Source organism: Herpailurus yagouaroundi, unplaced genomic scaffold, assembly GCF_014898765.1.
Source record: "Herpailurus yagouaroundi ecotype Mexico unplaced genomic scaffold, PumYag 142, whole genome shotgun sequence".
Taxonomy (NCBI): domain Eukaryota; kingdom Metazoa; phylum Chordata; class Mammalia; order Carnivora; family Felidae; genus Herpailurus; species Herpailurus yagouaroundi.
In genome coordinates, this window is record NW_024412397.1 from 49,925,789 (window position 1) to 49,947,112 (window position 21,324).

The following is a 21,324-nucleotide window of genomic DNA, read 5'->3' on the forward strand; positions in this document are numbered from 1 at the left end:
AATAAAAAAAATCATCATAACTGAAGTCACTCAGGCTCCAAGGAGCAAGATGACACATCAACAGTGACCCAGGAAAAAGGAGTTTGGATATGGATGTGGGATAAATGGGGGGTGGTAGTTGAGCCATGAAAGATAAGGAGGAACATGGCCATGGCGTGTCCCTCCAAACTAACAGCTTCCCTCCTTTTCTTGTCTCCCCAAAGTTTCCCTTAGCCCCCGGTAGCCATGACGACCTTAGCCACAGCTCTGAAGTTCAAGGCTACAGTATCAGGCCACTTTTGCATGAAATCAGCATCCATTAGTAACTGAGAATGTGGCCTCTGGTATCACAAAACCCTCACTGTGAGTCCTGGCTCTGCCCCTCACCCACCATGTCACCCTGGTCAAATGATCCCAATGCTTCAAGAGGCTGCTCTCTCAGCTGCAAAGTGGGGACAGCAATGGTACCCACTGCCTAAGGTCTTTTGAGTATTGTTTCTACATGTAGAATGACAGCCCCACTACCTGACACATGATACAAGTTTTACTGGTTTTGTTTTATTGCTGTGATTTTATACTTAATTTCTAAAGTAACCCACCACAGGGAAATCAGCTACGATCATAAACAAAATATAGAAGTTCTACTAAATCTGTCCATCATACTCCATTTAAGAAGGGGGGAAGAATCAGACAGGACTTTAAAATGGTACATCACAAACACCATGGGTACTGTTTTACTTTGTTTTTTTTAAATGTTTGGTTTTTTTTGATAGAGTGCAAACAGGGGAGGGGCAGAGAGAGCGGGACAGAGGACCCGAAGCAGACTCTATGCTGACAGCAGAGAGCCTGATGTGAGACTTGAACTCACGAACCCCAAGATCATTACCTGAGCCAAAGTCAGATGCTCAACTGACTGACCCACCCAGGTGCCCCCTGTTTTATTTTTTTAACAACAAAAGATTATAGGTTTTGAATTCCTACCACCGTTGGACCTGGGTTCAGCTCTTTTCACACATTATCTTAACTCCTCACAACAAGCCCCAAGTTCAACATAATTTCCCCCACTTTGAAGAAGCAGAAACCAAAGGGAGGCTTATTGGGTTTGCTGAAGGCCCAAAATGACAGAAAAGAGAGTCGGCGCAAAGGTCTGTGCCTGTCCTACGGGGTCACTGTGCCTTCTCAAAGTGACATCCGCAGCGTTTCCAACATTATTTAGATGCAGTTGCTATCAAACACGTGAAACTCAACGGCTCTGTCTGTTAGAAAATGCTTGTGTGTTTATGAAAAGGAATTTGCTGGTTGGTGTAAGTGATGAGCTCCGAAATGCCGACCTACGACATCCATTGCCCTGTCCAGAAACGTATTTTAAATTCTTCCCTGCAAGTTGAACATCCGTCACGTTGGCCTCCTTTACCTGCATAAGCCAGGACTCTGCAGCATGTGGGGCACATTTCAGCCCCCCACTGTTGCTGGCATTGGGTGGTCAGCTTGCTGGGGGGACTCGGGGCCTGAGCCTGTCCCTGGAACATCTCAAAATTCTTGCCTCCATGTGTAATGTTTGGACCATTCCTGACCACCGTCATCCGGCCTGCACCACATCCTTGACACGTCTGCAGATACTCTGGGCGAGGTGGGGTTGAGCGAAAGAAGTAAAGCCCAGAAGCAATTGAGCAGTAATAGTTTCAGCCGTACACAAGTGCTATTTTGGTAGCTTGGCTTGTACCTGACAAATGAGTAGGAATTCTGAGTGGAAACATAGATGTCTATTAGTATGAGAAGTCAAGAGAGGAGTGGGCCCCTCATAATGCTCACTTCGTTCTCAGCCAGAGTATGCCATGTCCAAACCCAACTGCCACTTTCATTTAGCTTGTCCTTAAAATGCCCTACAGGAAAATAAAAGACTCATTATGATAACACACAATATAAGGCCTACAACATACACCCGTGGACTGCGATTCATAGCAAACCAGAGAGGTCAACAGAGCTGATATTACTCCGGATGAGGAAACTGAGGCACAGGAGTTAAGTCAATTAGCCAGGGTCATGGAACTAGGGAAATCAAAACTCACATCCAAGATCTAGTTGGTCTGAACCCAAGTCCAGTGTGTTTTTTCCTTTATCTATCTACTTATCTATCGATCAATAAATACATAAATAGATAGATGATAGATAGATGGATATAGAGATATAGATATAGATACAGATATTTTGTTAAATTTTTTAAATGTTTATTTATTTTCGATGGAAAGAAAGACAGAGAATGAACAGGACATGGGCAGAGAGAGAGGGAGACACAGAATCCGAAGCAGGCTCCAGGCTCTGAGCCATCAACACAGAGCCCGACGCGGGGCTTGAATTCACCAACTGCAAGTTCATGACCTGAGCCGAAGTTGGACACTTAACCAAGCCACCAAGGTGCCCCTAGATCTAGATATTTTTGTTACCACAGGCACCAGTGCCAGAAGCAAAGCTTCCCAGAGAAAATTTGGGGAAGTACTAGGACAGGGTGCTAGAGCGAGACAGACTCAAAGACCCCAAGTAGCAACCCTATAAATGGCTGTTTCCATATGCTTCACTGAGCCTGCCCACCCTGCCTGATGCTGTGGCCTTTGCCTTTTTCTGCTCAGGCAGCCACTGTCCTCGACAGACCCACTGGTGTCAGGGGCCACAGGGCTGCAGATTGTATTGCCCCAATTCGAGGATGGCTCATCCTCAACACCATAGCTTGGCCACTTCCTGCTCCTGCCCAGCTTCTCACACGAGGAAGCAAATAGCTTTTTCCCCAGTTGACCAAAGAACAAACTGAGGCTCAGAGACAGGAATACTGATTGAGCCCAAGGTCACACGGCTGGTTCATGGCATAGCTGGGAACTATGACCCAACAAAGGCAGCTCTTTGCTTATCTCCAGGTATCACATGAGCACACCCCAGGCCCAGTGCAGGGTAAGGGAGGCCTCGAGGCAGCACAGAGGCGTGGTGCACCGGCCTGGGAAAGGGGCCCAGCTTTCCTGGCTTCCAGTCTGGGACTCCTGCCAGGGGGACCATGCCACTCTCCCTCAATAAAACAATCTGGAAGTGGACAGCGGATCTCACTAACACCAGGCAGTCAGGTGTAGGGGTATTTTCCAGATGAATATTAGGGGAAAGGGAGAAAAGAAAAAAAAAAAAAAAAGAAAGTTCAGGTTAATGTAGAGATCTATGGCCCAAAATACCAAAAGGGAAAGTACGGTAATTCACAGAGAGCTTAAAAAGAAAACAAAGGAGGGAAAATTGAAACAAAAGCTATCTCACTGACAATCTGCCATTTCCTTTTTTCCAGTTGCTTTTTTTCCCTCTTGGGAAACTGGCATCTGTCTCTCCCATCACCCAGCACATAACATGTAAAGACAGGGCTTGAATCACTAGGTCTAATGAAGCATTAATAGAATGTGACTGTGGAGCCCAGACATCTTCCATCCCCCGAAGTTCACCAGACTGGCTCAATCCACGGCCAGGCGAGGGGAGTCCCACCTGCTTTGGAAGCAATTTATCGACACTCAGTGATTTACACAAGGCCACAAGTTTCAAAACAGGCCCCTTTCCTGAATTTTATTGCCTGGCTCCATATTGTTTGACTAAAAATAATTTACTTTCCACAATATGCCTTTCACTGAGCTCTCATTTAGCAACAGCAAGGTTAAAATGAGAGCCAAGAGCTTCGCATAAAACAAATAAATGATCCAAAAAGAAGAAAAATCTACCGTAGGTCATTCACCTTTTTTAAAGTTCGAAAGAGAACGACAAAGGTTTCTTGAACTTGCTAAACTGAGCGAGCACTTAAAAGAGGTCTTGTGACAAGGCAGATGGCTTCCACTCTGCCACCAAATGGACGCGTGATTCTGTTTTCCTTCTCAATGGCTGTCGATAAAATGGACACACCCTCAGGCAGCATTGGCTATCACACCAACAGTTGGTGTGGTAGGCAGGCTTTCTAAGAACGGCCCCTAAGATTCTTCCCCCTGATGCCAGAACGTGCGAACATGATGAAATATCGTATCATGTTATGTTATGTGGCACAGTTGACCTTAAAAAGGGGAGATTATCCAAGTTAGTCAGCATGGTCACATGGGCCCATAAACTCGGAGAATGTTCTGTAGCTAGAAGCAAAGGGGAAGGTAAAAGGACACAGAGGGACTGAAGCCCAAGAGGGACTCGATACACTGTCGCTGGCTTGAAGATGCCGGAGACCATATGAGAAGGAAAGTGGGAGCCCCTAGTTGCAGAGAGTGGCTGGGCTGACAGTCAGCAAGGAAACAGGACCTCAGTCCTACAACCATAGGGAACTGGATCCTGCCAACAAACTGAAAGGGCTTAGAAGCAGAATCTTCTGGGCTGCCTGGGTGGCTTAGTCAGTTAAGCATCCGACTTTGACTCAGGTTATGATCTCCTGGTTTGTGAGTTGGAGCCCTATGTCAGGCTCTCAGCTGACAGCTCAAAGCCTGAAGCCTACTTCGGATTCTGTGTCTCCCTCTCTCTCTGCTCCCCCCCTGCTCACACACTCTGTCTCTCTCTCTTTCTCTCTCTCAAAAATAAAAGTAAACACTGGGGCGCCTGAGTGGCGCAGTCGGTTGGGCGTCCGACTTCAGCCAGGTCACGATCTCGCGGTCCGGGAGTTCGAGCCCCGCGTCAGGCTCTGGGCTGATGGCTCGGAGCCTGGAGCCTGTTTCCGATTCTGTGTCTCCCTCTCTCTCTGCCCCTCCCCCGTTCATTCTCTGTCTCTCTCTGTCCCAAAAATAAATAAAAAACATTGAAAAAAATGTAAAAAAAAAGTAAATATTAAAGAACATTAAAGAAACATAAAAGTAACATTAAAGAAATAAAGAAGCAGAATATTCTGCAGAGCCTGCAGGCAGGAGCCCAGCCAGACGACATCTCGACCTGAGCCAATGAGCAAAGCCCAGTTATAAGGAGCCCACTTACACTCCTGACCTACAGGACTTTGGCATAATAAATAGGTTTTGTTTTAAGCCATTACGTTTGTGTTAATTTGTGACGGCAGCAATAGAAAACCTATGCAGTTGGCGCCAAAGAATCATGACAACACCCAAAGACTGGGGTGGAAACGAAGAAAAAGAAAAAAAATCAGGGCAGGACTATGGAAAGGAAAGAGTGAAGACGAGATTTTAGGCTAGGACTCTCTGAACGGCCCCTTACTGCCATTTCAAGTTCTGATCTGGTTAACTCAGATCCTCAGAGGACTAACAGGTAACTAGAGAAGTCTCTTCTGATCCCTAAGAAGAGGGTTTTTTCTTTCCAAACAGTGACTTTTTCTGCTCCTAACCAATGAGTACCAGATTTTTATCAGCCAGGAAGCTCTGCCAGGTGTTACATGAAGACAGGAAAGGCTGCAGGGAAATGCCCCCACAGTCCGGCCTTCGGGCAGAGATACAGTGCCCCGGGCAAAGACAGGAGCCCCCCACCTCCAAAACCCTCTCCCCTGGCTCCCTGTCCCTCCAGCCACTAGCTCCTCTCAGTTTAGTCCACAAATGCTTCCTTTTTCTATCAGCTTTCTTCCTTGTCACAATCTTGGCCAGATTCAATTTATTTTCTTAGAGGCAGTCACAATAGTTACAAAATAAATATTATTTGGGGGAAAGGTCATTATTTTAAGTTTATTTCTTTATTTTGAGAGCAGGGGTGGGGGGGGGAGGGAAAGAGAGAGAAGGAGAAAATCCCAAGCTGGCTCCGGCTGCCAGTGCAGAGCCCCACGCGGGGCTCGATCAGATCATGACCTGAACCAAAATCAAGAGTCAGACACCTAACCGAATGAGCCACGAAGGTGTCCCGGAAAAGTCATTTCTGAATTGTACACTCTTCCTATTCAAATCCCATCTTTTCCTTGATGTCTAATCAATCTGAAGTAAAATGAAAGCAAAGGAAGAGGATGGGTGGTTTCAAGAGCCTCATGAAATCTAGAATTTCAGATTCTCTTTCCTATAGTTCATCTAAGGGCTTTTACCGGCTGAAGTCAGCCAAGGACTTACCTTACTCTTCACGTTTATTCAAGCTTTCATTTCACTCCAACAAATATGTATTGAGGGTCTCCTACCTGTGCTAGGCCCAGGTACTAATAGGATTCGCTCACAGCATCGAATCTTGGCACAAATAATTCAAACACAATCGCCTGAGTTGGGACTTTGGGAAGAGTATTACAGAGATCTATAGCCTCAGCGTCACTTGCCCCAGGGCAACGGAGGAGTAAAGCCACTAAGAATGCAGGCCACAGGGGATCCCAGCAAACTGCAGAGCACACGTCCCAAGCATTAAAGTCATGGCATCACCACTCACCCCACAAACCCTGCTTGCACCTTTTCTCTATGCAGGCACTAGGTGGGGGGCTCCACATAGGCTGCACATAGGCTCCACAAAGGTGGCCTTGGAAAAGGAAAGCTGCCTGTGGGGTGCCTGGGTGGCTCAGTCAGTTAAGTGTCTGACTCTGGATTTCGGTTCAGGTCATGATCTCATGGCTCTTGGCTTTGAGCCCCCATATTGGGCTCTGCACTGACAGCATAGAACCTGCTTGGGATTCTCTCTCTCCCTCTCTCTCTCTCTCTGCCTGCCCCTCCTCCTCTCTCTTTCTCTCTTTTTCTCTCTCAAAATAAATAAACATTAAAAAAAAAACAAAGGGATATTCTCTTTTGAATAGACTTAACTTGTTTAGAGTAGTTTTAGGTTTTACAGTGGATAACCTTCTAAGTAAGGTAGGGTGTGTATGGTTGCATGTATTTTCGAGTAAGGAAAAGAAGAGTTTTGGCAACAAGCCAGGAAGGCAGTGGCAAGGTAGGAAGACAATAATCCTAAACCGAACTAATATTAAATAAGAGGCCTCAGCAGCACCTTCCATGCGCATCTGGCTTCCCTCGTCTTTCACAAGATCATCTCGTGTAACGACATGAGGCCGGCAGGAAAGGAGGCTATGAAAATGAAGTGAGATCAGTGCCCGCTCCGCAGCAGACCCCTGGGAAACCAAGGCTGCTCCTGCCTGCAGTGGAGGATGCTGAGCCCTGCCCTAAGTCACGCAGCAGGAAGGAGCCAAGCCCGCCAGGATCCCAGATCTTCTCTCCCCACACCCACCACTCTCCTTCAGTCATGCCAGCTCCCACGTCAGTTTCAAGACCCACATGATTCTGGGGCACCTCGGTGGCTCAGTTGGTTACGTGTCCAAGTCTTGAATTCAGCTCAGGTCACGATCTCACCGTTCGCGAGTTCAAGCCTCACATTGGGCTCCACACTGACAACGTGGAGCCCGCTTGGGATTCTCTCTCGCCCCCTCTGTCCCCCTCCCCCACTAAAGCTCTCTAAATAAATAAATAAATAAATAAATAAATAAACTTACAAAAAAATAAAACAAACAAGACCCACATTATTCTAATCCCATATATTTCATCCCCTGAGGGACGTGGGGCACCATTACCTGCAGGAAGCTGCTGCAGACCACACCTCCTTGATGCCCACACAGAAAGCCAGCAGGATGGTCTGTCTAGAGCTAGAGACTGAAGGGCTGTCTCCAGACACTCAGGACAAGCACCAGTGGCCAGAAGGTCATCTCTCTGGATTCTCCTGTTGAATCATCTGGACGAATCATAAACATTCCCAAGGGCTTGTATCTAGAATGGCCTAGAGTTCACCTCTGTGGAGATGCTTTATCCTCTTTCGAGGATGCATTAGAAACGCCAAAGCACATTCAGGGAAGAGAGCAGGAACCTGGCTGCGCTATTCAGAGCCCCCTACAGGCCGCCCAGGCCTCTGAGAGCCTCCCCACCCCCTGACCCTGTGTGTCCGGAGCACAGGATGACGCTGCCTCGCTGGACACCTTCCGTCACCCCCGAAGCTCAGGAGGTTCCTGGTGACAGCTCAGGATGCACAGGCCCTAAAATAACTGATTAAGAGGTGGGTGCTATTTCTAAAAAGTACAGCCTGTTCTGTTTCGAATGCCAGGGGAATATGTCATGTTATCCGTTTCCATCGCAAAAGGATGCTTCTCTGGCCTTTAGAGGACCGACTCCCAATGCCTACTTCACTAAGTGGTTCCTGCATAAGTTGAGGCCAGGAATACCAACGAGGTGAAAGGTAGGAGTTTCCCCTTAGATCCCAAGTGAAGGAGATTTGAAAACAGTCAATCAAGAGAACAGACATTCCAGGTTGACAGGTTTGCTGTGTGGGAGAAGGGACCGAAACCCTGAAACTCATAGGGCTCCCAAGTGGCCTGAAAGGGTGGAGGACAGAGATTCATTCCCAGGCAAGGAGAGCAGCTCCTTTGCCCTGAAGCATGTGACAGGTGCCATCAAGGGAGGGAAAAGTGGCAAAGCCCTTTTTGACAAAGGGGGAAGAACGTGTGTGACCCAAGACCGCCAACCACAGGCTGGAAGTGGTTAAGAACCAACTCGAAGCTCGGGCTGCCTGGGTTTGGATTCTAATTCTGCCACTTGCTAACAGCGGGCTTTGGGCAGGACACCCAAACCGTCCTGCCTCTGCAGAAAGAGGTCAATGTTAATATCTAGTGTGTAGAATTGTTACAGGGACAAAATGAGTCAATGTTAACATTTTAAACCTTTTTTAAAGGGCTGACACATTAAAAGTACATGTGTTTTAACATAAATTTAAAAGTTAGGCTGCTATCCTGACTCCAGAAGGATTTTCATCTAACCACCACATACTGCTGCATCTCTGTGTCCATAAAGCCCCAGCATCAGAAATCTATTCACGAACCGACTCTTCTAAGCCCCAGGGACTAACAATACAGTGAGTGATGCAGATTTTTAAATGCTTTTTTAAAAATGTAAATAGGCGCGGGGCCCCTGAGTGACTCAGTTGGTTAAGAGTCCAGCTTGGGCTCAAGTCATGATCTCACGGTTTGTGAGTTCGAGCCCCACATCGGGCTTGCTGCTGTCAGCTTAGAGCCCGCTTTGGATCCTCTGTCCTGATCTCTCTGCCCCTCCCCTGCTCTCTCGCTCTCTCTCTCTCAAAGATAAATAAACACTTAAAATTTTTTTTTAATGTAAATAGGGGTAGCTGGGTGGCTCAGTCCAATAAGCGTCAACTCTTGATTTCAGCTCAGGTCATGATCTCATGGTTCGTGAGATCAAGCCCCAGGTCAGGCTCTGCGCTGACAGGAATCCTCTCTCTCTCCCTCTCTCTCTGTCCCTCCCCTGCTCATGCTCTCTCTCTCTCTCTTTCTCTCAAAATAAATAAATAAACTTAAAAAAAACTTTTTTTTTTAATGTAAATAAAACAATGGCAGAGGCTGACCTGTCAATAGAGCTTAGGTCATTTATTCGGAGCCTTCCTATCTATCAAAAGGCAAAAGAATGCCTGTAGTTTGGGGAACTCTCCTAAAAATAAGTTGGACGGGGGAGGGGAGAAAAAGTCTTTTTTCTCAATCCCCAAATATTTCAAGCTACATAACAGATTTCAGAAATTATTATAATTGTCAGTCTGCATCTGGAGCAGAAAGAAACTTTCCCTGTGACAATGAAAGGCAGGAACATCCTTGGGTCGAAAAATGTCAAAGGCTCTGCGACCTGTTTCAGTGTTGCAGGGGAAGAATCTTCATTCACGGCAGAATAAAAATGGAGCTTCTCTATGCAGGGGCACATTATGAGCCAAATTTCAACTCTGGGCTGTGGGAGGCACCTGTGAAAACAGACTCTCCCACCTGGACCTGCCAAAGCCCGGAGTGTGTGCGACTGTTGCCATCTCTGGAGAGCGGGAGGGGTGGGGGGAGGTCGCAGGCAGGCCTGGGGGTGAGACTCTGTTCACAAGCTGGGACTGAGAGCGGCTTCACTGGCACTTAGAAACGAGCCCCAAACACAGCGCTGGTTCTGACTACGAAAGTTCCCATCCCCCCACCTTTATTTAGTATTTTGTTTAACTAACTGTTTACAGCTACAAGGATCCCCACCGCAGGAATGCTCTCTGCCACCTGCAATGGGGAACTTTTCTAGGATTTGGACGTTATCTGTGCTGGGACACACTTGTTACCACTTGAAGATATTTAATGACAGAAACAGGAATATGTGTTTTTCTCAAGAGGAACATCTCAGGAACATAATACCGAACACATATGCGGAGGAAATGCCTGCTGGGCTTCAAGAGGTAAAAATGAATAAGAATTGTTTAAAATCGTGAAGAAGAAAATAACCTTAGGTTTAAAGTAGGTGTGACAAGTCTTTCTTTCCTCATCAGTGAGAACAAAGTAAACAGTAAATAATATTCTTTATCCTGTTTTACACACACTCTTGTGAACACATACTCAATGGGAGGCGATTCGGTCCCTCGTTTAGCAAATATCTAGTTGGCACGGGCCACGTTCTAAGTGTTGAGGATCCGTCAATGAACTCCAGGGATATGTGGCTGCTCTACTGGCACTTACCGGTCATGGAGAAAGACAACAAGCCAGTGAAGCCTGTGGAATTTTGGACAGTGCTCAGTGCTCCCGAGGAGATGAAACAGAGAAGTGGGAGAGAACCTTCACCAGAAACCGTACCCTGCTGGAACCCTCAGCTTGGACATCCCAGAGTCTAGAATTGTGCAGAAAAAAAAAAATTCTGTTGCTTAAGGCACCTAGTGTGTGGTACTTTGTTATGACAGCCCAAGCAGACTGGAGTTGGACACCAAGGAGGGGGATACTACTCTAACGAATGCCTAAAAATGCGGAAGCAGCTTTGGAACTGGGTAATGGGTAGACGTTAGAGTTTGATGGTGCTTGCCAGAGAAAGCTTAAATTGCCACCAAAGGACTGTTGTTGGAAATGTGGATGTTAAAGGCAGTTCTGGTGAGGTCTCAGAACAGAGGGGAGCTGTAGAGAGAGTCTCCATCTTCTTAGAGAATACAGGAACAGAATGTTGGTAGAAATGACATCACAAGCCTTTCTGGTGAGGTCTCAGGCAGAAGTGAGGCACAGGTCATTGGAAAATAGATCTTTGCCATATGGTGAGAAAGAGCCAGGCTGAATTGTGATTTAGCATTCTATGAGAACAGAGAACATGAGAACAGAGAAATAAATTGAAGGAATTTTTTTTTTTTTTAAGCAAAAAAGAACCAGAACTTGAAGATTTGGAAAATTCTCTGCCTATCCGTACTGCAAAAAAAAAAAAAAATGAGAAGAAAGTGTTCTGAAGAGAACACAAGGGTGTGGCTGAAACATCATTTGATAAGGAGATCAATATGGGTGTGAACCATGAATTTAATCAGCCACCTTGGAAGCAGCCAGAAAGAGATGGGATTATACCAGCAGAAATACTGCCAGGACAAAGGAAAGAAATGAAAGATAAATGAAGGAAGACTGTCAGACTTCTTGGATTCCACAGAACTGGACAAAACTGCTGTTTGGCTGCAAATGCTCACTATTCTTTTTTTTTTTTTTTTAATTTTTTTTAACGTTTATTTATTTTTGGGACAGGGAGAGACAGAGCATGAATGGGGGAGGGTCAGAGAGAGAGGGAGACAAAGAATCCGAAACAGGCTCCAGGCTCTGAGCTGTCAGCACAGAGCCCGATGCGGGGCTCGAACTCACAGAGTGCGAGATCGTGACCCGAGCCGAAGTCAGCCGCTTAACCGACTGAGCTACCCAGGCGCCCCTATGCTCACTATTCTTTTTTTTTTTTTTAATTTTTTTTTTCAACGTTTATTTATTTTTGGGACAGAGAGAGACAGAGCATGAACGGGGAAGGGGCAGAGAGAGAGGGAGACACAGAATCGGAAACAGGCTCCAGGCTCTGAGCCATCAGCCCAGAGCCTGACGCGGGGCTCGAACTCACGGACCGCGAGATCGTGACCTGGCTGAAGTCGGACGCTTAACCGACTGCGCCACCCAGGCGCCCCTATGCTCACTATTCTTAAAGAAAAGGGAACAAGGACCCCAAAGGTGATTCAGAGATCATTAGGGCCACCTCCATCTCAGTTTCAAAGGGTGGGGCCACCAACGTGGTTTCAACAGGCTGAGCAGCCACCAGCCAGAGCCGTGGGGATAGGACCCCCACCCAGCAGTGCGACACAAGCAGGGACCCCTCTCTAGGGCCACAGGATGGGCTGGAAGGCACAGTGATGAGCCAAAGAGGAGGATTTTTGCGGCTCAAAATCTAATGGAATTTGCCTTGCTGGGTTTTGGTCTTACTTGGGATCTGTCACCTCTTTCTTTCAGATCCCTCCCTTTTGGAAAGGGAATACCTATCCTGTGCTGCCCCACCACTGTATTTTGGAAGCACTTAACTTGTCTGGTTTTGCAGGTGCACAGCTGGAGAGGAATTTGGCCTCAGGATGAATTGTATCTCCAGTCACACCCATACCTGATTGACATGATATTTAGCTGATAGAGACTTTGGGGTTTATAGGTGACGTTAGGATGAGTTAAAAATTAGGGGGTTGTTGGGACGGAAAGAATGTATTTTGCATATAATAAGGGCAAGAATTTGGGGGGGGGGGGCAGGGGTGGAATGTCATGGCCTGAACTGTGTTCTCCTCAAATTCATGTTGAAGCCCTAACCCTCAGCGTAGCCAAATGTGGAGATGGGCCTTTAGGTGGTAATTGAGGTTAAAGGAGTTCATAAGGGTGGGGTCTTCATCTGATAGGATTAGTGTCCTTATAAGAAGAAATACCAGAGTGCTCTCTCCTTCTGTTTCGTCCTCCCCTTCCCCACTTCTTCCCCTCCTTCTCCCCATGCTCAAAGGAAAGGCCATGTAAGGCCAAAGCTACCATCTGCAAGCCAAGAAGGAAAGCGTCACCAAAAACCAAACCCTGCTGGAAACTTGATCTTCCCTTTCAGCCTCTGGAATAAAGAAACTTAATTTCTGTTGTTGAATCCATGCTTTGCTATTTTGTTATGGCAGCCCAAGCCGATTAAGACAGGCCTGCACGCAGGAGCATACCTACTAAGTTTGTGGAAAAGCAACGTGATCAGTGGGACTCAGGGTGAGAGAGAGGGAAAGTGGTAGAAGTGAGGTCAGAGAGGAAACGGGTCAGACCATGTGGGGCTTGGAGGGCTCATTTGTCACTCATGAATCTGTAGGGAGTTGTTATAATCCATACGTGATGCTGGGGATATAACAGTGAACAAAATCCTCAGGTAGTAACAAATAATCCCATAAATAAATGTGAATAACATACCAATAAATAAGCTATTTAAAGAAAAATTAGAAGGCCCCTGAAGGTTTATAATAAGGTCACCCAAGCTGGGGGAATCATGGGGCATTGGCGATGTCTCCTTGAGGACAAGACATCCCTGCTGAGATCTGGGGGTTACTAGGATTTAATCAGGGAGGCAGGGATGTAAAGGGGGGAGGAGGATTTCAGGCAGAGGGGAAAGCTTGTGTAAAGGCCTGAAGTATGTGGGACACCAGTGTTTCCAGGAGCTGAAAGGGAGCCAACATGACTACAGAGAGGAGATTCGTGATCCAGGGGCGAGTGGCATAAATAAATCTGGAAGAAAGGCTGAACAAGATCTAACAGGGCCTTGTAAATTATGCTGAAAGATTCTAAACTCGAGAGCAAGGGGATGTCAGGAGGATTTTCAGTTAAAGAGGGGCATCATTTTTCCATGTGCATTTTCAATGGCAAATGGATTGTGGGAGCAAACATGAAGAAGAGAGCCCTGTTGGGAAGCTCTTGCAGAAGGTCCAGATGAGAGGTCCCAGCAGGTGGGTCTGGGGCACTGGTTATTATGTATTACCTGAAGCCACCCACAAGTGCTGTCATTCAGTTCCTAAGCCCAAGCCTGAAGCAGTGAAATGGATCATAAATGCAAAGGAGTGAGCAGGGCTGAAGCAACAGGCCCCAGGTCTCAGAGAGAGCCGCACAGGACATTCAGTGCAGCCAAAGACAATGAAGGGCAGAAGGTCACCTCCAATAGTGAAAGGTACATTGGAAGGACAAGAAAAAAGCTAGTGCCTACTACTGCCTGGGCTGAACCTTTGAGCAACCGACAGGCCCAGGCAGACAAAAGGGCACAGTTACCATGGGTAACTGAGCCAAGTTGCCTGCCAGCTCTGTAACCAGATCTGTGATAGCTCCAAATCCCTGCAGGACCAAAGTTCTGAAAAGCCCTTTGGAACCTGGCTCCGACCTGGGGACCCCAGAGAACTGGTGGAGGAAATCTCAAAAACAGTGTGTGTTGTGGGGGCAAGGGGGAAGCAGTGGGGACAAGCCAGAGTAAGAAAGGCTAATTCAATGAAAGAAGGCCGATGAAATCAGCAATCAGAATAAAACTCACGCCAAACTAAATTTACTTTATAGAACACAAACTATATCATTTAGAGGGCTCAAACAACGGAATAACTTTCATTTTAAAAGTATAAGAATAATTTTAAAAACAAAAAAAGACAAACAAGTATAAGAAACTATGAGACAGAAATAGTAAGAAATGAAACATGAACTAATGGATGTCAATAATCAAAAATCTTGGAAATAAAAAAGACGGTCATTAGCATAACAACAAATAACTGGGATAAACTCTAGACTGGACCAGAGAATGAGTGACAAGGAACGAGTCCTGATGAAGGTCAGGCCTGTTGTCTCTAAAACTGTCAAAGGCAGGGGCCTTAAAGAAGAAGGACTGAGGAATTGTTCTAGACTGGAGAAGACGGAAGAAACATGGGACCTAAACGCATCGTGTTTCTGGATGAGATCCTAGACCAGAAACCAAAAGCAGACGTTAATGGGACATACGGCAAAATCTGAACGGCATCTATTGGCAATACAGCAGTGATTTATCAATGTTGAGTTGGAAGTTATTTAATGGTTATATGGTGAAGTGCTGGGGAATCGCACCCCAGAATATTTGGGATTTAAGGAGCATTATGTCTGCAGTTCATTCTCAGATGGTTCGGAGAGACACTAATGGTAACCATTAGGAAGAGTCAGGGGTGTGGGGTGAAGCAAATGGGTGACGGTGGTAAAAAGGTACAAACACTCAGTTATAAAATAAGTAAGTCCTGGGGATATAATGTCCAGCACTGTGACTATAGTTAACAATACTGTATTGTATACTTGAAAGTTGATAAGAAAGTAAATCTTAAAAATTCTCATCATGGGGCACCTGGGTGGCTCAGTTGATTAAGCATCTGACTTCGGCTCTGGTCATGATCTAACCATTCGTGAGTTCAAGCCCTGGGTCAGGCTTTGTGCTGACAGAAAGAAGCCTGCTTCAGATTCTCTGTCTCCCTCTTTCTCTGCCCCTCCCCCCTCTCAAAATAAATATTTTTTTAAAACTCTCATCACAAGAAAAATCATGTAACTATGCAAGGTGATGGATGGTAACTTATTGTGGTAATCATTTTACAATTATATTCACATATGAAATCATTCGGGTGTACACCTTAAACTAATACAATGTTATATGTCAATTATATCTCAACAAAACTGGGAAAACTCATCAGGGAGAGAGGGAAATGGTGATAGAGCACACACAGTGAAATATTAATAGTTGGGGAAATTGGGCAGGGAGACTTGGGAGTTCTTTGCACTGTTCTTGCAATTTCTCTGGAATTTTTAAATTACTTCAAACTCTCTATATTATAAATAGAAGTCTTAACTATATTCGCTACTATGACCCAGCATAGCCTTAAGCATGAATAGCAGATTCTTCATACCAACAATTCTTAATGAAACAAGAAAACATGTGTCTTACTACCTAAAAACTATTTCTAAAACCCAGAAATAGGACGTCACCACTCTTCCTCTTGAAAGTAAGAAAGAAGGAAAGAAAGGTAGGAAGGACGGAAGGACGGAAGCAAGGAAGGAAGGAAGGAAGGCCCAATTAGGCTTTATCTCAGGAAAAGAAATAAGATTGCTGTCTATGCTTATCAATTGTGAATTGATGTTTTCTGTTTATCCTTCAGAAGGCAAGACCTCCTTAAAGAGTCAGGAAGGTTATGGGGTGCCTGAGTGGCTCAGTCCGTTGAGCGTCCTGCTTTGGCCCAGGTCATGATTTCACAGCTCATGAGTTCGAGCCTGCGTATGGCTCTGTGCTGACAGCTCAGAGCCTGGAGCCTGCTTCGGATTCTGTGTCTCCCTTTCTCTCTGCTCCTCTCCTGCTCACACTCTGTCTGTCTGTCTGTCTCTCTCTCTCTCAAAAATAAACATTGAAAAAAAAAAAAGGAGGAAGGTTTGACTATCAACTGACTAAAGTTGAGGGGAAACTGCCTTATTGTTCTCAGTTATTCACTTCTCCCCATATTCATGACTTTAATCACCTCTTGTGGCTTTTTGGGTTTCTTTCTTTCTTTTCTTTCTTTCTTCTTTCTTTCTTTCTTTCTCTCTTTCTTTCTTTCTTTCCTCTTGTTTTTTTTTTAATATATAGTGTTAGTTGTTTTAAATTAGCAATAATAATAAAAATGAAACTTTTATTAAATGCTTACTATATAAATGAAGTCTTCATGTGACTAACTTTTCTTACAGGAACGTAGGGAAAATTAAAGGCAGAGAATTTACATCACAAGAGCAGGATACTGTTTAAAGTATTCAATATCCTACACGTGGTTTATATAGTGAGGTCCGTCCAACTTTGTTGTTGTTTTTCCTTCTGTGATAACAGAGAAATGGCAGACAGCACGTCTTAAGAGTGACATGGGTAAACGCGAGCGCTTCCTGAGGAAGTGACGAGATGGTGAAGAGTCTGGGAAACAAGGCCTAAGAGCATGAGTTCAAGGAAGTGAAGGTGTTTATACTAGAAAGAGAAGTCTTCAAGGAAACACAAGAACTGCTTCCACATCCCAACAAGACTGGGCTTGGAAAAGGGATTACATTATTCTGAGTAGTTCAAAAGGACAAACTTTAACCAGTAAATGAAATTCATAGGATGGAAGATTTGGGACCAAAAAAAAAAAAATGGAAAACACACCAATGATTTAAGCTATCTGACACAGGGTGGCTGCTGCCCTACAAGTATCAGAGCTTTAGAAAAGTGATTTTTTAATTAAGGAAAAAATTGTACCAGATGATATCAAATGCCATTCCAAGTCTAAACTGCTATTATGACGCCTCCAAAATTATAATAGCTTTGATTCACTACACTACTGAATACTGAAAAGTTTACTTTATTTTCTTAATTTGTTTTTGCGAGAGAGAGAGAGAGAAATAGATGGAGAGAGAGAAAGAGTGTGAATACCAGTGGGGAAGGGGCAGAGAGAGGGAGAGAGAGAATCCTGGGCTCCATCCCACGACCCTGTGATCATGACCTGAGCCGAATTCAAGAGTCGGACGCTTAACCGACGGAGCCACCCAGGTGTCCCTGAAAAATTTACTTTATGTATAAATCTCAGAAACATACCTGTGATGAGGTCAGTCCACATGTATGTGATAGTTATGAACTCCCAAATACACAATGGACTGAGTGAGGATGAGAGGCTCTTACTGAATTAATGATTCATCATTTGGCAAAGAATGGGCCTTTTTAAAGAAATAGAATGATATTTAAAGTCTATAAAATAAGCGTGTGTTCAGCCACATAATATTGATTTCTTGTACATCTGTATTAAACATATGCATGTTTAAATGGATGTTTAAACATATATATGTTTAAAATCACTATCCATTCCTAAGCCTTAGCTCTATTCTCTACTGGGGACCTAAGAGCTCTCATAAAAGAGATACTTTAGGGGCGCCTGGGTGGCTCAGTTGGTTGAGCATCTGACTTTGGCCCAGGTCATGATCTCATGGCTCATGAGTTTGAGCCCCATGTCAGGCTCTGCGCTGACAGCTCAGAGCCTGGAGCCTGCTTCGGAGTCTGTGCCTCCCTCTCTCTCTCCCCCTCCCCCACTCACACTCTGTCTCTCTCTCAAAAATGAATAAATGTTAAAAAAAAAAAAAAAGAGGTACTTTATAAGACGGGTGCACGGCTCGGGCAAGAAGAGCCCCCATTCTCAGCCTCAGGAAAAGCTGAGCAGGACCGAATCCATCTATGGGGTAATAATTATGCTTCAGAGCCAAAGCCTAGGTTCCCCCCAACACACACCCATGTTCTCTAGGGAGGTAGACATGATCTACACAGAGTAAGGGAGAAAAATTCCAGAGACATAGATATGCCAAGAAAGGTCTTTTTTTCCCCCTTTATGAGTCAGCAGCAGTTTGAACACATGCTTTACTTTAACTCATTAGAATGCACCTCGGGACAAGGCGGGTGGTGCTGCCGGGAAGGGGCAGTGTGGGGTCCCCCCAGTGGTGCTGGCATGGTTCTGTACCTTGATTTAGGGGGTGGTCATCTGAATATACATGGTGATAATGCTGAACAGAACTACACGCACACACACACACACACACACACACACACACACACAAGCATGTTAAAATGGGTGAAATCTGAATATAATCTACAGCCTGGTTCACAGTTCTGTACAAGGTCAGTTTCCTAGTTTTGATAATGTACTAAAGTTACACAAGTTGATACCTTTGGGGAAGCTGGGGAAAGGTCAAAGAGGGCTCGGTAGTATTTATACAGCCACTTATGAGTCCATAATTATTTAAAAATAAAAAGAACAAAACAAAGGAAGTAGGAAGAGGAAGAGGAGGAGAAGGAAGAAGAAGATAGTGGCGCTTTAGTCACTTGCCTCAAAGCTGGGGAAGAAGAGGGAAATATGAAAGGGAAAGGAAAGAAACCCCCATAAGAACTGGATTGCCTATTTCCTGGATCCCTTAGTTGCAAAGAGTCCTTAACTGGACCTGTTTCCCTAGTCTTGTCTCCTTTAACTCCATGTTCCTCTTGGCCACCAGGTATACTTTTTAAAAAATCTGGCCAAGTCTCTGTCAAGCTTGCCCATCGTTCATAGGGCAGCTTGTCTGTACTGCTCTCCTCCACCCCGCGGACTTGGCCATCCAGGGATGCCTGAACACACTCTACCTTTTTTTTTTTTAATGTTTATTTATTTTTGAGAGAGAGACAGAGACAGAGAGAGACACAGAGAGGCAGAGCGTCAGTGGGTTAAGGGCAGAGAGGGAGGGAGACACAGAATTCAAAGCAGGCTCCAGGTCCCGAGCTGTCAGCAACAGAGCCCAATGCCGGGCTCAGACTCATGAGCTATGAGATCACGACCTGAGTCGAAGTCGGATGCTTAACTGACTGAGCCACCCAGGCACCCCACACTCTGCCTTTTAACACCTCCTCTCACTGGGAGCCACTGCCTGGTATACCCTTCCCTTCCTCCTTAACCTGACTCTTCCTCCTCTTTAAAGTCAGCAGTTCAGTACCTGGGATTCTGAGATGCCTAGTGGTTGGGCTAAGTCTCCCCTCCTTGGTGCTCTGCTTGCTTCTGTCTCTGGATATTCACTGCTGTCTGGGCACCGTCCACTCAGAGCAGCAGCCCAAACAGTTGGAAGGCAGGCGGGTCACAAGCATCAGGTTTGCCTGAACCAAACACTCGAAGGGAATTTCAGTACCCCTTCTTTGTAGCCCTAAATTCTCCATGTTGTTTTGCAATGAAATATCCGTGTCTGGTCTGCTCCCTGGGCCGAGAGCTTCTCTGGACCCGTAGTGCCTGGCAGAGTGCCCTCCACAAGGTTGGTACACAACAAATCTATGTTCAGCTTACCTCACCAAGAAGACAGACAACCAGGCCAACGTGTTGCTTAGAAGCAACTACTTCCTATCCAAAACTAGGACACAGGGCAAGCAGCCTTTTCCCAAGATGTAAAAAGGCAGTCAGAGAAATCACTGCGCCCAGGGTCAGTGGAGACCAAAGGAAGTGTAGGATGGAGACTGGGGTTGAGTCAGAGGGAGGCTGTGGAGGCTGAAATGGCACAGCTGATGGTGTGGCTCCTGGCCAGGATGGGCAAGATGGTCAGTACAGGACAGCGACCAGCCACGCAGCCAGAGAGAGGGCTCCTCAGTCTGGGAACCTAACCAGAGCACGGTTTTCCTGAACACGAAGAGGAAAGTGTGTCCCATAACAGAGAATTTCATCAGATTCAGGAATGTGCGGATGAAGAGTCACAGCCGCAGAAAAGCAGGAGCAATTAAGGTAGAAAGCTACGTGCATTTCAAAAGCCACGAACGAGCCCGGCAGCTGGCTTGAGTCAAATACGGGACAGCAGTGGAAGAAGACCCACATCAGCGAGGATGCGTGGAGAAGCCCAGGAGGGGGTTACATGAAGGAGAACCAGGCCAAGAGTTGGCCAGTCTCTCACATTCCGGGGTGATGCCAATGTCACAAGCAACTCTTCTATAGTTTCCTCAGAGTCCCCCAGTTTTGTTTGGATGCTTCTCTATTTAGACTTCCAAGCTTCTGAGTGGCAGATTCTCATCTAAGTTCTATAAAAGGAGAAACGATATAAACCAGAGTGGAATCAGCCATCATCTCAGCCTGATTTCAATGCCTTTTTTATGGTTGCCCATGACTGAGTCATCCGGGCCTCCAGGTTCATGGACACTGGCTTCCCAAGGGAGCTCTAACTTATGAGATTCTAAAGATGCAGGCCTCAGCTGACCTTGCAAAGACTCAACGACCTGGCTGCGGTTTGCACTTGGTGAAGTCCTCAAGTGAATGTGGTTCAGGAAGTTGTTGCCGAGGGAAGAGGGGACAATTCAGACCCTTGATGCTTTAAGAGGACCTGGAACTCATTTTTTCACAAGTGTAAAGTCTTTGGGGCCTCCAGGGCAAATCAGGCAGATAAAACCTGCTCCCCCTCACAGCCCCTTCTTCTTGAAGGCTGCCCTAGGCATTCGCCGAGAGCTGAATATTTCATTTGTACAATTATATTCTGGAAAGGAAGGGTCCCAACCGGCACATATGGGTCTCCTCCTCTCCTCTCCCTCTGTTTCCCCAGCTCTTTAGGATACTAACTCTGAGCAGGTGCATGCACACATTGTATGCAGTGAAAAGTGGGAATAGAGAAGAATGCTCACATTAACTGAGTACCTATTTTGTACTCTCTCTGCCCCTCCCCTGCTTGTGCTCTCTATCTCTCAAAGAATGAATAAATGTTTAAAAAAAATTTTTTTAAATAACAAGGAATAATTTAATTTTTTTAATGTTTATTTTTGAGAGAGAGAGAGAGGGAAAGAGGAGGGGCAGCAAGAGAGGGAGACACAGAATTTGAAGCAGGCTCCAGACTTCTAGCTGTCAGCAGAGAGCCTGATGCGGGGCTCAAACCCACTAATGGGAGGATCATGACCTTAACCGAAGCCGGATGCTTAACTGGCTGAGCCACCCAGGCACCCCTTTTTTATTTAAATAATTTTTTTTAAGTTTATTTACTTATTTTGAGAGAGAGAGAGAAAGCACAAGTGGGGGAGGAGCAGAGAGAGAGGGAGAGAGAGAATCCCAAGCAGGCTCCACACTGTCAGTGCAGAACCTGATGGGGGCTCGAACTCATGAAGC

The 21,324-nt window shown here is 45.7% G+C and overlaps 1 protein-coding gene and 1 long non-coding RNA gene across 2 annotated transcripts in view; one reads left to right on the plus strand and one right to left on the minus strand.

Moving 5' to 3' along the window:
- GATA6 (GATA binding protein 6) overlaps window positions 1–21,324 on the minus strand; it is a 121,032-nt gene that overhangs the window by 22,071 nt on the left and 77,637 nt on the right. The gene's annotated exons all lie outside the window — the stretch shown is intronic.
- On the plus strand, window positions 11,845–12,818 carry LOC121033097 (uncharacterized). Its single transcript, XR_005791698.1, has 2 exons — window positions 11,845–11,884; window positions 12,246–12,818. It is a non-coding gene; the product is annotated as an uncharacterized LOC121033097 (long non-coding RNA).